This window comes from Pseudophryne corroboree, chromosome 1 (genome assembly GCF_028390025.1).
Source record: "Pseudophryne corroboree isolate aPseCor3 chromosome 1, aPseCor3.hap2, whole genome shotgun sequence".
In the NCBI taxonomy this organism is placed as follows: Eukaryota; Metazoa; Chordata; class Amphibia; order Anura; family Myobatrachidae; genus Pseudophryne; species Pseudophryne corroboree.
This window is the reverse complement of record NC_086444.1, coordinates 367194522-367208831: the sequence shown is the minus strand read 5'-3', so window position 1 is coordinate 367208831 and position 14310 is coordinate 367194522.

Below are 14310 nucleotides of genomic sequence, written 5' to 3'. Positions count from 1 at the left end.
CAGTGTAGGAATGACCTCTTCCGGAATGCCTTTTTCCCTTAGAATTCGGCCTTCAACCGCCATGCCGTCAAACGCAGCCGCGGTAAGTCTTGGAATAGACACGGTCCCTGCTGAAGCAGGTCCCGTCTTAGAGGTAGAGGCCACGGATCCTCCGTGAGCATCTCTTGAAGTTCCGGGTACCAAGTTCTTCTTGGCCAATCCGGAGCCACTAGTATCGTTCTTACTCCCTTTTGCCGTATAATTCTCAGTACTTTTGGTATGAGAGGCAGAGGAGGGAACACATACACTGACTGGAACACCCACGGTGTTACCAGAGCGTCCACAGCTATTGCCTGAGGGTCTCTTGACCTGGCGCAATACCTGTCCAGTTTTTTGTTGAGGCGGGACGCCATCATATCCACCATTGGTTTTTCCCAACGGTTCACAATCATGTGGAAGACTTCTGGATGAAGTCCCCACTCTCCCGGGTGTAGATCGTGTCTGCTGAGGAAGTCTGCTTCCCAGTTGTCCACTCCCGGAATGAATACTGCTGACAGTGCTATCACATGATCTTCCGCCCAGTGAAGAATCCTTGCAGCTTCTGCCATTGCTGTCCTGCTTCTTGTGCCGCCCTGTCTGTTTACGTGGGCGACTGCCGTGATGTTGTCCGACTGGATCAACACCGGCTGACCCTGAAGCAGGGGTTTTGCCAGACTTAGAGCATTGTAAATCGCTCTTAGCTCCAGTATATTTATGTGAAGAGACATCTCCAGGCTTGACCATACTCCCTGGAAGTTTCTTCCCTGTGTGACCGCTCCCCAGCCTCTCAGACTGGCATCCGTGGTCACCAGGACCCAGTCCTGTATGCCGAATCTGCTGCCCTCTAACAGATGAGCACTCTGCAACCACCACAGAAGAGACACCCTTGTCCGTGGCGATAAGGTTATCCGCTGATGCATCTGCAGATGCGATCCGGACCATTTGTCCAGCAGATCCCACTGAAAAGTTCGTGCGTGGAATCTGCCGAATGGAATCGCTTCGTAAGAAGCCACCATCTTTCCCAGGACTCTTGTGCATTGATGCACAGACACTGTCCCTGGTTTTAGGAGGTTCCTGACAAGTTCGGATAACTCCCTGGCTTTCTCCTCCGGAAGAAACACCTTTTTCTGAACCGTGTCCAGAATCATTCCCAGGAACAGCAGACGTGTCGTCGGGGTCAACTGAGATTTTGGAAAATTCAGAATCCACCCGTGTTGTTGCAGCACTAGTTGGGTTAGTGCTACTCCGTCTTCCAGCTGTTCTCTGGACCTTGCCCTTATCAGGAGATCGTCCAAGTAAGGGATAATTAATACGCCTCTTCTTCGTAGAAGGATCATCATTTCGGCCATTACCTTGGTAAAGACCCGAGGTGCCGTGGACAATCCAAACGGCAGCGTCTGAAACTGATAATGACAGTTTTGCACCACGAACCTGAGGTACCCTTGATGTGAAGGGCAAATTGGGACATGCAGGTAAGCATCCTTTATGTCCAGGGACACCATAAAGTCCCCTTCTTCCAGATTCGCTATCACTGCTCTGAGTGACTCCATCTTGAACTTGAATTTTTGTATGTACAGGTTCAAAGATTTCAGATTTAGAATAGGTCTTACCGAGCCGTCCGGCTTCGGTACCACAAATAGCGTGGAGTAATACCCCTTTCCCTGTTGTAGGAGGGGTACCTTGACTATCACCTGCTGAGAAAACAGCTTGTGAATGGCTTCCAATACCGTCGCCCTGTCTGAGGGAGACGTTGGCAAAGCAGACTTTAGGAACCGGCGAGGGGGAGACTTCTCGAATTCCAACCTGTAACCCTGAGATACTACCTACAGAATCCAGGGGTCCACCTGTGAGCAAGCCCACTGTGCGCTGAAATTCTTGAGTCGACCCCCCACCGCTCCTGAGTCCGCCTGTAAGGCCCCAGCGTCATGCTGAGGGCTTTGCAGAACCCTGGGAGGGCTTCTGTTCCTGGGCAGGGGCTGCTTGCTGCCCTCTCTTACCCCTTCCTCTGCCCCGAGGCAGATATGACTGTCCTTTTGTCCGCTTGTTCTTATAGGACCGAAAGGACTGCGGCTGAAAAGACGGTGTCTTTTTCTGTTGGGAGGGGGTCTGAGGTAAAAAAGTGGATTTTCCGGCAGTTGCCGTGGCCACCAGATCCGATAGACCGACGCCAAATAATTCCTCCCCTTTATACGGCAATACTTCCATATGTCGTTTGGAATCCGCATCACCTGACCACTGTCGCGTCCATAAACTCCTTCTGGCAGATATGGACATCGCATTTACTCTCGATGCCAGAGTGCAAATATCTCTCTGCGCATCTCGCATATAAAGGAAAGCATCCTTTAATTGCTCTATAGTCAATAAAATACTGTCCCTATCCAGGGTATCAATATTTTCAGTCAGGGAATCCAACCAGACGACCCCAGCACTTCACATCCAGGCTGAGGCGATGGCTGGTCGCAGTATAACACCAGTATGTGTGTATATACTTTTTAGGGTAGTTTCCAGTCTCCTATCCGCTGGATCCCTGAGGGCGGCCGTATCAGGAGACGGTAACGCCACTTGTTTTGATAAGCGTGTGAGCGCCTTATCCACCCTAGGGGGTGTTTCCCAGCGCGCCCTAACCTCTGGCGGGAAAGGGTATAATGCTAATAACTTTTTTGAAATTAGCATTTTTCTATCTGGGTTAACCCACGCTTCATCACATACATCATTTAATTCCTCTGATTCAGGAAAAACTACAGGTAGTTTTTTCACCCCCCACATAATACCCCTTTTTGTGGTACTTGCAGTATCAGAGATATGCAAAGCCTCCTTCATTGCCGTGATCATATAACGTGTGGCCCTACTTGAAAATACGTTTGTTTCATCACCGTCGACACTAGATTCAGTGTCTGTGTCTGGGTCTGTGTCGACCGACTGAGGTAAAGGGCGCTTTACAGCCCCTGACGGTGTCTGAGACGCCTGGGCAGGTACTAACTGGTTTGCCGGCCGTCTCATGTCGTCAACTGATTTTTGTAATGTGCTGACATTATCACGTAATTCCATAAACAAAGCCATCCATTCCGGTGTCGACTCCCTGGGGGGTGACATCACCATTATCGGCAATTGCTCTGCCTCCACGCCAACATCGTCCTCATACATGTCGACACACACGTACCGACACACAGCAGACACACAGGGAATGCTCTTATCGAAGACAGGACCCCACTAGCCCTTTGGGGAGACAGAGGGAGAGTTTGCCAGCACACACCCAAGCGCTATAATATATATGGGAACAACCTTATATAAGTGTTGTTCCTTATAGCAGCTTAAATATATCCAATATATCGCCAAAAAATGCCCCCCCTCTCTGTTTTACCCTGTTTCTGTAGTGCAGTGCAGGGGAGAGTCCTGGGAGCCTTCCTCACAGCGGAGCTGAGCAGGAAAATGGCGCTGTGTGCTGAGGAGAATAAGCCCCGCCCCCTATTTCGGCGGGCTTTCCTCCCGTAGTTTTAGATAACTGGCATGGGTTAAATACATACATATAGCCTCAATGGCTATATGTGATGTATTCTTTTGCCATAAGGTATTAAAATATTGCTGCCCAGGGCGCCCCCAGCAGCGCCCTGCACCCTCCGTGACCGCTTGGTGTGAAGTGTGTGACAACAATGGCGCACAGCTGCAGTGCTGTGCGCTACCTTTATGAAGACTGAAGAGCCTTCTGCCGCCTGTTTCCGGACCTTCAATCTTCAGCATCTGTAAGATTTGTCGGCGGCGCGGCTCCGGGACGAACCCCAGGGTGAGACCTGTGTTCCGACTCCCTCTGGAGCTAATGGTGTCCAGTAGCCTAAGAATCCAATCCATCCTGCACGCAGGTGAGTTGAAATTCTCTCCCCTAAGTCCCTCGATGCAGTGAGCCTGTTGCCAGCAGGACTCACTGAAAATAAAAAACCTAAAAAACTTTTTCTAATCAGCTCTTTAGGAGAGCCACCTAGATTGCACCCTGCTCGGACGGGCACAAAAACCTAACTGAGGCTTGGAGGAGGGTCATAGGGGGAGGAGCCAGTACACACCACCTAATCCTAAAGCTTTATTTTTGTGCCCTGTCTCCTGCGGAGCCGCTATTCCCCATGGTCCTGATGGAGTCCCCAGCATCCACTTAGGACGTTAGAGAAAACAAGTATGTGGTGCTGCTGCTTTCACCACACTGTGCTGGGTGATCTCAGAAACATGTGCTGTATGCTATTTGTGTAAATTAAGCAGAGTTCATAATGATTCCTAGTGATGAACAGGGGACATTTGTTATACAGCAGTTTAGGAAATTAATTTAAGATAGGGAAAACTGACCTACCTAGTACATATGAAGTTAGGTAGATATTTTAATCACCTGCGAAGGAGCAATTACTGGTTTGGGGTTAATAGTGTTGTGGAAGAGGTACTGTATGTATATGTGTGAAGTCACTTGTACTAGTTTATGTTAAGGATAAAATAGTAAAAGTATTAAAATTATGTTTAATCCAATTTGGGAGCATATACACTGCATTTTGCTTATATGAATAAGATACTGGTAAATTTGAAGGGCTGAATTAAAGATGGGTAGCTCACTATTGAGCCGGTGCAGTGAACGGCGGTTCTTCACTGAGTCAGCGACGAACCGCCGCTCACTGCGCCGGCTCTGTTCCACTTCCTGCCTGTGCGCCAGTGAGCCGAGAGCCGTTCAACAGCCTCCCTGCTTCGTGGGACTTAGGGGGGGGGGGGGGGGGGGAAGTAGGATCCAACCCTCTGAGGTTAATGGGCCCTTTCTCCGCTGACAGGACACTGAGCTCCTGAGGGAGTCGATCGCAAGCCCCTGAGGCTCCCGCAGCACTGCCGCCACTCCCTAACAGAGCCAGAAGATCGAGGTGGTGAGTATGACACCGGCAAGTATGAGAAGCGGGTCACCGGCAAGAATGGCAGCACAAGGGTAGGAGCGCAGCGCCGTAAGGCTGCGCTCCAGAGGGCTCAAAGGTACAATTGTGAGGGGCGCCCTGGGCCAGCGCAATACCCTTCACACTGGTCACTATGGCTATCAGGGGCTCTGTACTGCTACTAGCAACGCTTTACCTCAGGAAAGTGTAAAATCAAAAGTGCGGGGAGAAACGCCATTACAGGGGGCGGAGCTTCTCCTCAGAGTGGATCCAGCACTCACCAGTGCCATTTTCTCCCTGCAGATCACAGACAAGAGACGCTGACAGGGAGCGCTGACCCTCCACTTAACTCCAGCTATGCTGTGCGGTACCAGAGGGTTATAGAAGGGGGGGGGGGGGTATTGTTATTCACTGTTATTATTGCTGTGTAATCTATTAAGGTTACTCAGTCAGCGGCAGGCATTTATCATATAACTGCCTACTGGGGCACTGTGTGTGTTTCCTCTGTGTGTGTGTATGTTTATATATCACATTACCATGTCTAGGAACTCTGTTTCTTGTGCTGCAGGGTGTGTATCTTCTCCAGAGGAGTCTATTCCATGTACTCAGGAATGTAATATACTGTCTCAGCCCTCTGAATCCGGACCCCAGTGGGTGGCTTCTCTTAAGGGAATGATATCCCAGATTTCATCTAGGATAGCTCAAAATGAGACTGAAACACAGGTTTTGAAAAGATCTGTGGAGGTTTTGTCGTATTCTACTACCACTACCTTGTCCAAGGCCCCTGATGAATATCATAAGCGTGCTCTTGCAACAGTAATGCATGTCGACACGGATACTGACACTGATTCAGAGGACGGTGATGGTGATATACGGGGGGGGGGGGGGGGGGAGAGGCATCCCTTGCTAAGGGGGTGCAACTCATGATTGAGGCTATTAGGGATGTTTTACACATTACTGATAAGGTTCCTGAGCAGGTGGAGGAGGCTTACTTTACCGACCATAAGAAAGCCTCCCTTACCTTCCCTGCATCTAAAGAATTGAACGCATTGTTTGAAAAATCCTGGGAAAATCCGTAGAAAAAATTTCAGATCCCTAAAAGGGTTCTCATTGCTTTTCTTTTCCCTGAGGATAGGAAAAAATGGGAAAACCCGCCAGTGGTAGACGCTTCTGTTTCTAGGTTGTCTAAAAAAGTTGTTTTACCTGTACCTGGGTCCACCACTTTGAAAGAGCCGGATGACCGCAAGATTAAGACTACACTCAAATCTTTATACACAGCAAATGGCGTAGCTTTAAGGCCTACTATTGCTTGTGCATGGATTTCTAAAGCCATTGTAAAGTGGTCAGGCACTTTACTAGAGGATTTAGATTCTATGGATAGAAGTGACATTGAATTATTTTTACGTCACATACAGGATTCTGCAGGTTTCATGGTGGAAGCCATGAAGGACCTTGGACATCTGAACGCAAGAGCTACCTCCATGGCTGTCTCGGCACGCAGGGGACTCTGGCTGCGCCAATGGTCTGCGGACGTGGAATCCAAGAAGAGTGTGGAGAACCTACCCTTCACAGGTCGGGCTCTGTTTGGGGAAACGTTAGATGCTTGGATCTCCACGGCAACTGCTGGTATGTCAACCTTTCTTCCCTATGCTGCACCACAGACTAAGAAATCATATTCTACGTCTGCGATGCAGTCCTTTCGGACCGCTAAAGCAAAAAAGTTCAAATCCCCATCCACTTTCTTTAGAGGTGGCCGGGGGAAATCCTGAAAACCTACACCCGTAGGTTCCCAGGAACAGAAACCTGGTTCTGCTTCCTCAAAATCCTCGTCATGACGGTGGACCCCCCAGCCTGGAGATCGGGCAGGTGGGAGCAAGACTAAGAAATTTCAATCATGTCTGGGCGTCCTCATGCCTGAATCCCTGGGTATTGGAAATTGTTACTCAGGGGTACAGACTGGAGTTTCAAGAACTCCCGCCTCACAGATTCTTCAAATCGGGCTTGCCAGCTTTGCTGACAGAAAGTGCTATCCTACAGGAAGCCATTCAAAAGTTGCTGAGGTCTAATGTCATTGTTCCAGTTCCAACTCACCTACACCACAAGGGTCATTACTCAAACCTGTTTGTGGTACCGAAACCGGATCGTTCGGTAAGACCAATATTAAACCTAAAGTAATTGAACCCCTACTTGAGGGAATTCAAATTCAAGATGGAGTCTCTAAGAGCGGTGATCTCAGGTCTGGAGGAAGGGGAATTCCTGGTATCCCTGGATATCAAGGATGCGTACCTTCACATCCCGATCTGGCCTCCTCACCAGGCTTATCTCAGATTTGAGCTACTGGACTGTTACTATCAATTCCAGGCGCTGCCGTTTGGCCTTTCCACGGCACCAACAGTGTTCACCAAGGTGATGGCGGAAATTATGCTACTCCTCCGCACGCAGGGTGTGAACATAATTCCTTATCTGGACGACCTACTGATAAAAGCGTCTTCCAGGGAGAAGCTGTTACAGAGCTTTGCTCTCACAACTCAACTACTCCAGGATCATGGATGGATCCTGAACCTTCCAAAGTCGCATTTAGAGCCGACAAGGAAACTGTCCTTCCTGGGGATCATCCTCGACTCGGAAGTACAGAGGGTGTTTCTGCCGGAGGAGAAAGCGTTGGTGATACAAACAATGGTCTGGGATTTCCGGACGCCAGCCCGGGTATCGGTTCATCAGTGCATTCGCCTTCTGGGAAAGATGGTTGCCTCCTACAAGGCTCTACAGTACGGAAGATTCCATGCACGGTCTTTTCAATTGGATCTCCTGGACAAATGGTCGGGATCTCATCTTCACATGCACCAGAGGATATGTCTGTCACCGAAAGCCAGAATATTGCTCTTCTGGTGGCTGCAAATTTCTCACCTACTAGAGGGCCGCAGGTTCGGGATTCAAAATTGGATCCTCCTAACCACAGATGCAAGTCTCAGAGGTTGGGGAGCAGTCACCCAGTGGGAAAACTTCCAAAGAAGGTGGTCAAGTCTAGAATCCGTCCTTCCAATAAACATTCTGGAACTAAGGGCCGTGTACAATGGTCTTCTACAAGTGGCACATCTTCTAAAATATCAGGCCATTCAAGTTCAGTCGGACAATGTAACGATAGTGGCCTAAATAAACCGACAAGGCGGAACGAAGAGCAGAGCTACAATGTTAGAAGTTTCAAGAATCATCCTCTGGGCGGAAAAGCACGCAGTGGCGCTGTCAGCAATATTCATTCCAGGAGTGGACAACTGGGAAGCGGACTTCCTCAGCAGACACGATCTCCATCGGGGAGCGTGGGGCCTCCACCCAGAGGTGTTCGCAGAGGTGACAAGTATTTGGGGCGTAACTCAAATAGACATGATGGCCTCACGCCTCAACAAGCTTCGGAGGTATTGTTCCAGGTCAAGGGATCCACAGGCAGTGGCGGTGGACGTCCTGGTAACTCCGTGGGTGTTCAAGTCAGTGTATGTGTTCCCTCAACTTCCACTCATCCCAAGGATTCTCAAACTAATAAAGAGAACAAGAATTCAGGCGATCCTCATTGCTCCAGACTGGCCAAGAAGAGCAGGGGTGGATGTGGGCCTGCGCCTGGGCTCCATAAAAGTCCAGATTTCGGCCTTGTCCATTCTCTTCCAGAAACAATTGGCTGCCCTCCCTGAGGTTCAGACTTTCTTGAAAGGGGAGCTGCACATCCAACCTCCCTTTGTGCCTCCAACGGCACCTTAAGACCTTAACGTGGTACTGCAGTTCCTGTAATCGGATTGGTTCGAGCCTGTGCAGAAGGTTGAGGTCAAGTTTCTTACTTGGAAGACTGTCACACTGTTGGCATTGGCATCTGGTAGACGTGTGTCGGAATTGGGGGCATTGTCCTACAAGAGCACTACTTGATTTTTCATGAAGATAGAGCTGAGCTCAGGACGCATCAGCAATTTCTTCCGAAGGTTGTGTTGGCTTTTCATATCAACCAACCTATTGTGGTGCCAGTGGCTACTGACTCCTCAATTACTTCAAAGTCTTTGGATGTTGTGAGGGCTTTGAAGATTTATGTGAAGAGAACTTCTCTTCACAGAAAGTCGGACGCTCTACTTGTCCTTTATGATCCCTACAAGGTTGGGTGGCCTGCTTCTAAGCAGACGATTTCTCTCTGGATCAGGTTTACTATCCAGCATGCTTATTCTATTGCAGGATTGCTGTGTCCTAAATCCGTTAAGGCCCACTCTACTCGTAAAGTGGGTTCTTCCTGGGCGGCTGCCCGGGGGTGTCTCGGCTTTATAGCTTTGCCGAGCAGCAACTTGGTCAGGGTCGAACACGTTTGCGAAGTTCTACAAGTTCAATACTTTGGCCTCTGAGGACCTAGAGTTTGGTCAATCGGTTCTGTAGGAGCCTCTGCGCTCTCCCTCCCGAACTGGGAGCTTTGGTACATCCCCATGGTACTAATATGGACCCCAGCATCCTTTAGGACGTAAGAGAAAATAGGATTTTAATTACCTACCGGTAAATCCTTTTCTCGTAGACCGTAGAGGATGCTGGGGTCCATATTAGTACCATGGGGTATAGACGGGTCCCTTGGTAGCCATGGGCAGTGTGGGTTGGCTCCTCCCTCTATGCCCCTCCTACCAGACAGTCTAGAAACTGTGCCCGAGGAGACGGACATACTTCGAGAGAAGAAAATACAGATAGTGGTGAGATTTACACCAGCTCACACATAAGGCAAACCAAGCTATCCAGCTCGAACACATCAGCAACAGCTGAAGAACAGTACTTAACCAAGTAACAATGCAGTACTTAACCATAGAACAAGGTAGTACCGAACCAAGTAACAACTGCAGGAGACCGAAGCGCTGGGCGGGCGCCCAGCATCCTCTCCTAAGTCCACAGGATAACAATGGGATATGATGAAGCGACAGCAGATTGGCACCAATTGATCAAAGCTTTCCGGCCTCCCAGCATGCAACAGGCATGTCCATATATCCCCGCCTCCTGGCTCAGGCAAATCAGTTGTATTCCAAAGCTCAAGGCAGGAGCATCATGTAGAGCCCTTATCAGGCAAAAAGAACACACATGCACACCCTTCCGTACAAGAAGGAAGAGGTTAGTGAGTAAAAGGATTCTCAAATCATGTGCGTCAGGGTGGGATCCCTGTGGATTCTGTGGACTTAGGAGAAATACCATTATCAACGGTATGTTCTTACCATAACATATATTTCTCCGGCAGGGTCCACAGGTTATCCATAGGATAACAATGGGATTTCCCAAAGCAATTTAGTGGTGGGGACGCTCCTGATTGAACAGGAGAACCCTTTGTCCGAATTCAGCGTCATGAGAGGCAAAGGTATCCAAGGCATAATGTCTAAGGAATATGTTAATGGAAGACCATGTGGCTGCCTTACATATCTGTTCTGCTGAAGCACCACGCTGTGCTGCCCATGAGGGGCCTACCTTACGAGTAGAGTGAGCAGAGACATTAGCCGGAACAGGGAGATCAGCCTAAGAATGTTTCTGAAATCATCATCATCCAAAGCCATCTTGCCAGCGTTTGTTTACTAGCAGGCCATCCTCTCTTGTGAAATCCATAGAGAATGAAGAGAGAATCTGTCTTTCTGATGGCACTCGTATGATCCACGTAGATCCTTAATGCACGGACCACGTCCAGCGATGCATCTCCTGCAGAAAGTCCCGGTACCTGAAAAGCCGGGACTACAATTTCTTCATTAAGGTGGAATTTAGACACCACCTTAAGAAGATACCCAGATCTAGTTCTGAGAACTGCTCTATCTGGATAAAAAAATCAGAAATGGGGAACGACATGACAACGCCCCTAAATCTGCTAATCTTCTAGCTGACGCCATAGTCAGCAGAAAGAGCGCTTTAGCTGTTAACCATTTAAGATCCACTTTATTAAGTGGTTCAAATGGGGTAACTTGAAGGGCTTTCAGGACTAACCATAAGTCCCACGGCACTGTAGGCGGAACAAACGGAGGTTGAATGCGCAGCATTCCCTGGAAAAAAGTACGCACATCCTGTAAATTGGCAATTTTCTTTTGGAACCATACAGTCAATGCCGACACTTGAAGCCACCTTCAAACCTTTATCCATTCCTGCCTGAAGGAATGCTAAGACCCTGGAAACGCAAAGATTTAGGGTCCACCTTTTTTTCACTGTACCAATGAATATAGGCTTGCCATATTCTGTGATAAATACGAGCTGAGGAGGGTTTCCTTGCTCGGAGCATTGTTTGAATTACCTGTTGTGAGAATCCTCTTGACTTCAGGATAGAGGTTTCAAGAGCCACGCCATCAAAGACAGTCGATCCAGATGTCTGTGATAACAAGGACCCTGCGTCAGTAGTTCTGGACGTTGAGGGAGCAGAAATGGAGCATCCATCGACATTCTCTGCAGATCCGTATACCAATGCCTTCTGGGCCAAGCCGGAGCTATTAGTATCATGTCACCCTTTCCTTGCTTTATCTTTATCCCCACCCTGGGTAATAGAGTGTTTGGAGGGAACACGTAAGCCAGATGAAAGTCCCATCTCACCGACAAGTCGTCCACAAAGATCGCTCTGGGATCCTTTGTTCTTGACCCGTATGCGAGCACTTTATTGTTCAGACAGGATGCCATGAGATCTATCTCTGGCAACCGCAATTTGTCTACTAGAGTCTGGAAGACCTCTGGGTGTAGAGCCCATTCGCTTGCTTGAATGGTGCGTCGACTAAGAAAGTCTGCTTCCCAGTTTAGGACTCCCGTAACGAACACTGCGGACAAGGCTGGATGATGAAGTTCTGCCCACTTTATTATGTAACTTACCTCCTTCATTGCTTTTTGGCTGCGAGTTCCTCCCTGATGGTTGAGCTATGCTACTGCCGTCGCATTGTCCGATCGGATCTGGACTGGCTTTCCTCGAAGAATGTCCTTTGCCGTAATCAGTGCCATGTATATGGCCCGAAGTTCCAACACATTTATTGGCAGGCAACTTTCTTCTTTGGTCCATTGCCCCTGGAACACAACCTTCCGGACACTGCTCCCCAGCCCTGGAGACTGGCATCTGTTGTCAGAATTTCCCAATCTGATATCCAAAAGGGTCTCCCCTTGTCCAGATGGGACGTCTGTAGCCACCAGGCTAATAACCTTCTTACTTTTATCGAAAGTACCATAGTCTGTGTTTTTATCGTCTGATGTAATCCATTCCATTTGGCAAGAATCAGACGCTGCAGAAGCCTTGAGTGTAATTGTGCATACTCCACCATGTTGAATGTTGACACCATCAAAACCATCACTCGAATTGCTGCATGAATGGATACTGTTTGACTGTGTAGCAAGTCTTGAATCCTTGACTGAACCTTGGATATCTTGTTCCGAGGTAAAAATACTCTCTGCAGACCTGAGTCCAGTACAGCCCCCAAGTGAGTCATCCGTTGTGACAGAACTAGAGATGATTTTGCCCAATTTATGAGCCACCCGTGCCTCTGTAGACATGTTATTGTCTGTTGGAGATGACATAGGAGCAATTCCTGTGACTGCGAGGATTAAAAGATCGTCGAGGTATGGAAATATTCTTATCCCCTGCTGGCAGAGATGAGCTGCCATAACCACCATAATTTTGGTAAATACTCTGGGGACTATGGCTAACCCAAAGGGTAGGGCCTGGAACTGAAAATGCGATAGCGAACTTGAGATAACACTGATGAGACAATGCTATAGGAACATGTAGGAAAGCATCCTGTATATCCAGGGATACCATATAATGCCCTGGCTCCATGGCCAAGACTATGGAACATAACGTCTCCACGTGAAACCGAGGCACCCAAATGTATTTGTTTATCATTTTGAGATTGAGAATGGGCCGAAATGACCCATTTGGCTTCTGAACCTAAAACAGGTTGGAGTAAAAACCCTGTCCTCGTTGTGCAGGGGGAACTGGAATGACTACTCCTGACTGAAGCAATTTCTGAACTGCTTCTTGCAAAGCCCTGGCTGGTACAAAAAAACCTTCGAGAATGATGCTTCTTGAAGGGAAAAGCATAACCTAGGAGATACCGCTTCCTGCACCCAGCCATCTGTTGTAGACTGCTGCCAGATCTGTGCAAACTGAAGAAGTTGGCCCCCTACCCTGGGGTCCCCCAGATGGAGGACCGCACCATCAAGCTGATGGCTTGTTTTCTGATTTGTAAGCCGGCCCTCTGGTAGCCCAATGCTTTTTTTCACTTACCAGACGTCTTGTATTGGGGCTGCTTGCGATCCCTTTTTCCCTTAGCTTTTCCTTGAGACCAAAAGGGCAGAAAAGCCGGAACTTTAGGTTTGAAGTTGTATGTGGAAGGAAAGCTGACCTTTTTGGAGTCTGCTTCTGACTCCAGAATATGTCAATTCTTTACCAAAAAGAATATTTCCAGAAAAAGGCAGAGATTCCAAAACCTTCTTAAAATCAGCTTTCCACGTACGTAACCAAACTGCTCTGCGAGCAGCTATTGTTGAAGCTGATGCCCTGGAAGCAATAGTACCAATATCTAATGCTGCTTCTTCCAAGAATATTGCAGCCTGTCTTATATGAGCTATATGGGATTTTTGCTCTCTGGAAGCTACAGAAAAATCCCCCTCCAATTTATCAGCCCAGGCAGCCACTGCCTTTGCCATCCAAGCTGAAGCCATGGCTGGCCTTATGAGTGCCCCAGACAGGGAAAATATGGTTTTTAGAAACCCATTCACTCTCCTATCCGTGAAATCATTTAATGATGTTGAAGGCAAAGGTTATATAGATTTTTGCACTAATCGAATCACATGCGTATCTACTTTAGGAGCCACCTCCCTTTTTAAACAAACCCCAGCTGGAAGAGGATAATTGGAATCCCATTTTTTAGGAATTCTAAACGTCTTATTAGGTGTAGCCCAAGCCTCTTCCATGATTTCCGTCAGCTGATCTGACCCTGGAAACTCAGTTTTAACTGTTTTAGGACATTTAAACACAGGTGCCTTGGCTTTTAACACAGGCTCTGCTGAATCCTCTAAGGATAGAATGGCTTTCATTGCTTTAATTAACTCAGCTATAGCCACTGAGCTGAGACCTTCTTCCTCCTCTCCGTATGCCGAAATAGAATTAATTGAGCTTTCATCTTCCGATGAATCCTCCTCTGCCTCATGTGTAGCCTGTGAAGGTGAAGATTTACTTACCATCGGTTTATCAGCTTGTTTCTTTTGAGAAGCTGCTGGTGGAATTTATATACCGTAGGTAGGGAGCTGCATGTAAGGGTTAATAGTGTAACCTATTCCCAGTACAGAAGCTGTAGGAATTATCCGTTCAGCTATACTGGATAAGGTCTGTGCAAACATAGCCCAAGGTGGATCCATCTGTACCTGACGTACAGGGATCTGCTTTGTATTTTGC